Source organism: Anopheles gambiae, chromosome 3 (assembly GCF_943734735.2).
Source record: "Anopheles gambiae chromosome 3, idAnoGambNW_F1_1, whole genome shotgun sequence".
Lineage (NCBI taxonomy): Eukaryota > Metazoa > Arthropoda > Insecta > Diptera > Culicidae > Anopheles > Anopheles gambiae.
In genome coordinates, this window is record NC_064602.1 from 14,544,660 (window position 1) to 14,552,515 (window position 7,856).

The 7,856-nt window shown below is 41.1% G+C and overlaps 1 protein-coding gene across 4 annotated transcripts in view; it reads right to left on the reverse strand.

The window, feature by feature from the left end:
- LOC1275525 (protein Wnt-1) overlaps nucleotides 1–7,553 on the reverse strand; it is a 36,919-nt gene extending 29,366 nt beyond the window's left edge. For 3 of the 4 annotated variants that reach the window (XR_009766098.1, XM_557821.4, XM_061657883.1), the window contains exons 1-2: nucleotides 7,290–7,553; nucleotides 3,346–3,938 (exon numbers count right to left, since the gene is read on the reverse strand). The gene's annotated coding sequence lies outside the window, so the exon portion shown is untranslated. The remainder of the gene's footprint in view (nucleotides 1–3,345; nucleotides 3,939–7,289) is intronic. The other variant, XM_061657884.1, reaches the window with a different exon arrangement.
- Between the last annotated feature and the right edge of the window lie 303 nt (nucleotides 7,554–7,856).

Consider the following 7,856-nt stretch of genomic DNA (forward strand, 5'->3'; position numbering starts at 1 on the left):
ACGTATCTTTAGGCCGTACATTCCGAATTTAAAAGTATAATGTGTGTACATGTGTAGAATTGTGTTCGTTTGTGTTTTGATACTTTGTAGAGGTATTCATGCAATTTATTACATCTGTTTATTTAGATAATCTTCTTTACAGAAAATATCCGAAGTTTTATGAACTTAATACATAAATATGAAATTAAACGTATTTTCAAATATTTATTAGCATCACTTAAAATACATAAGATATCAACTACATATAGAAAAGAAAAATAGCCTAAAAAATTATAAAAAAACTAACATCAAAAACTAATTCAAAAGTAAGAGAAACGTTAATACCTGCCATTAAATAAGACAAGTTAATACACAGTCATTATACAAAACTTGCAAGATGTATTTGAACAGCCCAACTGTCACAAATAATGGCAGCTGTTGAAAAACATCTTACAAATTTTGAATAATGCTGTTCATTGTGAAAACTGAGCCGGAAATCAGTGTAAGATGACGAAAGACTTTGACGACCCTATGTGCATACAAATATTATATTATATAGCTTTGTTAAGCTCATCCTTGAATACAGCTCCATCACATCACCTCCCTTACAGTGATAAAGCAATAAGTACACTTGCTTCTACATAAATAACGCTTTTCCGTTGCTCGTTTAGTATCGCGGCAACCTAGAATACTGTACGAATCAAGCCATAACACACAATATGGTCCCAAATGTCTCCATGAGCATGATTAATGAAGAGGAAATTTAACGAACATGCGGAATTTTGTGACTTATATATGTATATGTTTCTAAATGTTTATGCGCGACAACATTTAGAAACATATTAAGAAATTAGTACTAAAACAAGCTCTTGTTAGGCCTTCGTGGTGGACGGGTAATTTTTGAATAAACAACAAAAAACAACTTCCAATTGCAAGTTGTACCATTTTGCCGTTGCCTGTATGCAAAGTGTGAAAAGTGCGATCGTAACCGTATGTATTTCGTTTGTTCAGAGGATGTTAGGATGTGTTTTGTTTGAATAAGTAGTAAGTAATAAGAAAAAAGATAATATTTAAAAAATCACACACTACAATTCCAGGCAGAATCATTGTTTTATAGCATTTAAGATGAATTTTATAGAATTTCATGCTTTATGTTTTACAGTTTAAGCAACTGCATAGCATCGGCAGTGTATTGTGTTTTAAATATGAAGAGAATGGTGAAAATAACATAAATTAATATAAGTTAATAATGAGAAAAATCCTATACCCCTATCTCAGAATTAGGCTTGGACATTTCGGTTCATTTTGATGGACGTGAAGAACTAGTACGTGTTCTTTCATTAAGATGAACTGATGGTGAATCGCGATTCATACGTTCATTTCAGTTGAAGAAAATATGGTAAATTGTTTCATTTTGCAAGAAAAATATAATTAGTGTATTACATCTTGAAAATTATAAGGCAGACCGTAGGATGTTCTTTACTACAATGGTTAGGACGTTTTTTTCGTGAACGTCCTGGTATTGCAGTGCACGTTCATATTTGTATTGGAGGAAATGAACGACCTGGCGTACTAGGACGTTTCTTTATTTCGACGGGTAAGACATTCGTTTTATGAACAATTCAGTACATTATGATTTATAATGAACCGATGAACGTTGATTAGATCAATCGTTCTTTCTTTAGAATGAAATCTACTCGGAATGCTCAACATTTGCTTCTAGGTTCACAAGTCAGAGCTGTTTTATTTGTTGTTACCGGATACTTAAGACCCTGCCTAAAGGTCGGGGGACTTTGTCCGTACTCGCTAGTGTAATTTTGATTTTCACCAGCGCATCTGGCGTCGGCTGACCGAAGCATTTAGCCGAACAATTGTGAGCCGATTCAGAAAATATGTTATTTTTCCATGTTTTTTTTTACTTAAAAAGGACAAGAAAAGTTATGTAAAAGGTAGATACACATGTACTGCACGCATCGCATCGAAAACAGGCGAAAAAACTACTTAAATTTGAGATCCGGCATGACCATTCCTTCGATGAGCAAGGCTAGGCTTACTATATACGTTAGTGAAAATCAAAATTGCACCAGCGCGTACGGACAATGTACTCCGGCCTTTACGCCAAATAGAAGTATTGATTGAGCCAAAAGAAGCATTGATTAATACCTGAGCAAACGTGGCTTACAGTTAGTCTTTTTTGGGGGTTTTTTTTCAGAAACATTCATTTGTTATTAATGACAACGACATTATTTGAAACAAAATTAACCATATTATTTACAGTGTAAACAAAAAATTACCAATATTTGCTTTAACTTAGTATCAAACAAATTTTTCCTGTTAGACGTTTCCTTCTTCCAATTGTTTGATAAATATGATTCAAAACAGTTTACATCCTTGCACCTTTTGTTAGAAAAAATCGAGCAAGAATGCTTCGACGTCCTGAAAGTTGTTCTCTCAAGCCAATTCATCATTCGATACGTAGAACAGTCTTAACAATCGAATGAAAAAAGCTTCTATCCATCCTCTTAAAAGCCCCCGCGCTCTTAAACGATCACACTTAATAGGTAATAGGTCTTGGTTTGACGAAAAAAAAAGAAGCCCAAATTGAAACCGAAAACTAATTAAATCCTACTGCACCGGTACGATCGCTCTACTCCCTCCCTCAGGTCCAGGCTCGGTCGACCTCTTCGTTGCCGCGCGACGAGGTAAGCGCGACACACATTAGAAAGGCAAGATAAACACAAACGCTTCGCGTCACCGCAAACCAGAGAGCCAGAGCTGCAGCAGCAGGCGCAGCAGGCGCAGAGTGATTGGAACGGCGAACAGTGGACGACCCAAAATAAAAAAAAACACGCGCGCGACACGAAACGTGCATTACGCGACTACACAAGGGAACATAATGCCAGTGTAAATAGCCTGCTTTGGGCTGAAAGGGAACGGAGGGCGAGGCGTCCCTTGGGTACAGGGCGTCACAAAACGGAGGGAAGATTGGGTTAGATTTCCGGACGGTACCGCTCCGCCGGAGCAAAGGCACCTGGTAGTTGTAAAAGGAAGGGTAAGCAACACAAACGGGCTCTATCCGTTGCGATCGCAGCAGAGTCAGCAGCAGCAACAAAATAAAGGCACAGTGACGAGAAGGAAACCTTTTTCCCAGGTCCCGGTGCGAAGATGCAACATTCCTTGGGGAGGCGCGTTCTTGCCCCGGGAAGAAACGTCCCAGCAGTTGCCCGCCGGTGGGAAGAGCCCTTTTTGATTGCCCTTTCTTGCCTGATCACACAGATCAGGGTGTGTGTACTGCCTCTAGGTTAAACGGGGTACCGAGATAGTAACGGGGAAAATTTAAATGCCATTAATTAACACAATCCTTACCTGTACGTAGTGCTGCGGTTGTACGGGCTACGCGCCTGTTGAAGGTTGTTGGTTCAGGCGTCAGGGCTTCTGCTAGGTTTGATCTTCACCTTTTCACCGTACACTGTATGTGGCTCGATCAAGCAGTCAGTGTGCTGCTTATGCTCCTTTTTTCACCCTTGAACAACTCAGCCAGGCACACAGAACGGCCAGCGGACACACACACAAAAAATCCACACTCACTATAAATATTATCTTCTCGGCACGGTTTTTAATGATGTCGTTTTCTGTTGCTTTATCTTTCCAATTCTTAAACAATCTGCCTTTACCCGGCACTAATACACACACGCACACACATTCACCTCGCACACGATAAGATATCCCTTTTTTCCTTCTTCACAACAGCATTAAAACGATCACTTTACACCGATCGAGACACACTCACAAACTCGCTCACAAACACCAAAACGCTTTACTTCAAATTATGCCACATCATAAAACTTTGGACGACCCTTTTGCACGATCGTGGATGCATGTGTGTGTATGTCTACAGCGTAACTGCCTGTCTGCGGCTCTAATAAATCGATCACTGCACGATCACTTTTTTTTAACCCCTGATCCATTAAAAAGAGAAAAGCGGAGTGTAAGACGGAGGAGAAGAACAAAACAGAAACTCTCAGCTGTAGAGCAGAGTCGCGACGACTGCGTCTGGTTTTCGTCCCTCGTGTTTGGGACCCTTCCGTGTGTTTCGGGCTGCTCCTGCAAAACCCTCACGGCAAGGACAGACGGACCGATGTTGGCCCCCGGGGGGAAGTAATAAATGACACCATCGATTACCATGTGAAGGTGTCTTAATCGCTGTTAATCGTTTGCTGGTCCCGTTCCCTGCTCTCTCTCTCTCTCTCTCTCTCTCTCTCTCTCTCTCTTTCTCTCTCTCGGGTCCATTCTTCCATTTTCCCACACCCATCATCACGCAGGGCTAATAGTTAAGCGATCGATTTCGATCGCTAACCGGGCAGGAAAAGAAGGGGAAAAAGCAGGCAACGTTTTAATGTAACGATAATTGTGCAAATTAATCAGTGTACAACGCGTGTGACGATAACGCGCTCGCTTGGTGGTTGTGGAGCAGAACAAATTTAGCTTAATTATTGTGCTAGCGATACGCATGGAAATTATTAAATTAATATTCAACGCAAAGGGGGGGGGGGGGGGTGAACGAGTATCAGCTTGGGAGCTTGAAATCAGCTTGAAGTGCGATGGATTCATGTAGCCGACGCGCAAAGGCCGTGGTTAAAAAGGGTTTGCAGTTAATAGATTGCAATTGTTATTACTGTACTGTACAGTCGATAAGGGAGTGGCTAGTGATAAGGCATACATCTAGTAATTGTTAATGTTATTTTTTTTTAAATTATGAATACTTTGGAGATTAAAAAACAGGTTACTCAGGGGAAAACATACTTTCTATTGAATGCTATTTTATCAATAGATTTGCTTCATTATGCCATGCTTTAATTATAATAAGCTTTTCTTTTCATGTAGAAATTATTCTCAACTGTCTCATTATTTAAAGCAAACAAAAAACGCATATTCAGAATTGTAGGTGATTTTTCATGAAGATCTATATATAAAACTGTATCGATTATGGACATGCCGAATGTATCTTAATGTTGAGCAGTGCAACATATGTACGGTTAAGTATTTTAAGGCTTTATTACAGGAATTATTTTTGAATACAATAGCAATTAAAGAATCGTTAATATTATCGTGAACAAGCGGTCGGCTTCAATTAATTTAATTTTTAAATTGAGTACAACATTTAAAAGGAAACATTCCTAACTACTTCTGAATCGTTGCATCGAGCTCTTGGAGGTTCGTAATTTTTATTCCTATTGGTCCTGTTGTGATTACGAGGATGTATTGTAACTTAGTAATTTATTTAATAGTTAAATTTAATCATCTGTCCATCGACGCTTTTTCTTTAGCATTTATTAAGTTATAGGGATCTTTGGTTAATGTTGCACATAAATAGAATATTATAAAAAAATAGGTTCCTCTAAATACTGCTTTTAAGATATATACTGAACGCGAAAAAGTGTTCAGAAATTCGGAAAAAATGTCAACGACTCCACGATCCCATTTATTAAGAAAAAAGAGGATTTTGATTAACATTTTAAAACGTATATAAATCAGACAAGATAAACATACTTTCAAAGTTCATTTTGATACATTCATTCATGAGGTAATGAAGGTTTAAAGTTTCGTATAATTAGTATTTTTAAACATTTTTTTATAACTAAAATCTGCTTGTATCTTTTCTTCCGGCAAAGTTTCTGGCTAAATGCAGTGACACTTTTTGGAGGGAAAACAAAATATTCTAAGCTCAATTTATTGCTTATTAAAAAATGATTATCTAACCAACCAGTCAAGAAAAGTAAAAAGGCAAAAACTAAGTTCCATTACGACCAATCAAAATAAGCTCACAAATTTGCCCACTCCGTCCAAGCGTTGTTCCACGACCCAGTGGAACGAAACGCAGCTATCAAAACGGTCCATTAGAGTATCGTTGCATATTTTTTTTAATAACAAGCTCCGTTACCCACCAACTCCACCACGAACACCTTCCCCACAATCGCCATCACAAATGATTTGCAGCGTACGATGAAAAGGTTAACGATATACGCTCGAAATACGCCGTTCAGCAGTCTGTGCAAAATTGGTCACAAATTTAGATCACGCCGGATCAAGCCACACAACCACCTCCGTTGTGTGTGTCAGCGCGCGAATCAGCGTAGCGAATTGGGCACGATTTATCTTTTTCACACCTTCCCTGCCAACATCCAACTAATTCGAAGCTGGTGGCGGCCGGTGTAAGTAGCTGCCGGGACAAAAAAAGGCCAACGTGGGTGTGGGTAAGTGGGTCCAGCCCATTATCGGAATGGAGCGACAGCAAAAAAAAAAAACGGGAAACATAAATGAAATAAAGAAAAGAAGCTTAAAAGTCGAAAGTCCCACGCCACCATTAATTTCCGCCAATCCATTCGTCACACCACGGGGAGAGAAAGAGAGAGAGAGAGTCCAAGACGTGTGTCCGTGTGTGTCTCTTTGGCTTTATTTTGAAGTCGAAGTTTTTTTCTTAAGTTCTTTGTGTTGCCAACACAACGGCATCAAGCAACCACCGCCAGGCAGTACATGTCACCGACACCCATGGGTTACGCCGTACCAGGGAAAGAAGGCCGCTGGGATAAGTTAAAAGTTCAATCACTGTACTGTTGGGTCTAATCTGTCCACCCTCCTAACCCCCACTCCAAAGTAGGCTTACTTTCACACTCACATTAAACGAGTCCCTTTTCTTGGGGGACGCAAATCCCCGATCGAACCTGGCCGGCGAAAATGATCGCGAAATTACTTTGCTGCCGCAGGGGCCACGGTGCACGCAGACCCTTCACCCCCGTGGGGTGAAGGAGGCCGAGCTGATGAAAGAATTTGAAAAGCAACAAAAAAGGTCCACAAAAACACAACTGTCGACAGCAGCCTTCCCAGGCCTGCTCCTTTCTATCTTCCGTAGTCTTCGATGGCGATTGGCGATCGGAGGGGGCTTTATGCTGTTGCCGATGCCGGCGGATTACTTGGGTCGCGCGAGACGCGAAACCGTACGGCGCGTCGTTACAACTTAATCGTGCACAAAACTGCGGAAGAAATGTGTTGCACAGTTGGAGGAGAGTGAGTGAGTGTGTTTATTTGAACCCAACAACACCACACAAAGGCAGCAAAACGTACGCGGAGTTATGTACCGAAAACCACACACACTTCGTAAAGAAAGATCAAGTTGGCGGTGTTTTTTTTTTGGTTTTTTGGGTGTTTTGTTTTGTCACTGTGTTGCAGTGGCACAATTAAACATTCATTGCACTTCAAATACCAAAGAAACACTACTGTTCCACTGTTTCACTGTTTAGGATTGTTTTTACCTTCTTTTACCACTTAACACTTTTTTTAGGTTTTTTTTTGTTTTTGTTCCCAAAAATCCTTTTAACCGTTTGCAAATCTTCCGACAAAAACACTTTGCACCAACCGATGTGTTGAATTTAATATTTTGTGCACCACCAGCCACGGAGTTTCTGTGTTTTTTTTTCTTCTGGGAACAGAGCGCACCAACTGCCAACAAACCGTAACCACGTCCGACCGATTCGACAGCCAGTGGAAAACAACCCCGACCGTCGGGTTCTGTGCGCGTGGTTTCTGTTTCCCGAGCGGGCACGTTTTGGGTAGCGCGGGTTCGCGTTCCAGAACGAACCGCCGGTCGGTTCGGTTCGGGTTTCTGGTTACGCGCGCTGGAGATGCTGCTCGAGCGCGCTAGCGCGGCATCCTTTTGCCGAGCTGGGGGATGCTGCTGCTGCTGCTGCCCCTGCGTTGTTGTGCCTGTGCCAGAGCGAGAGCAAACGCTGTACGCTTTTACGCGCAGGTGCCTACGACCGAGGGCGCGCGTTGCCTAGGGGACGATGCTGAAGCGAAAACGGGAAAGGGTGCTACTATGC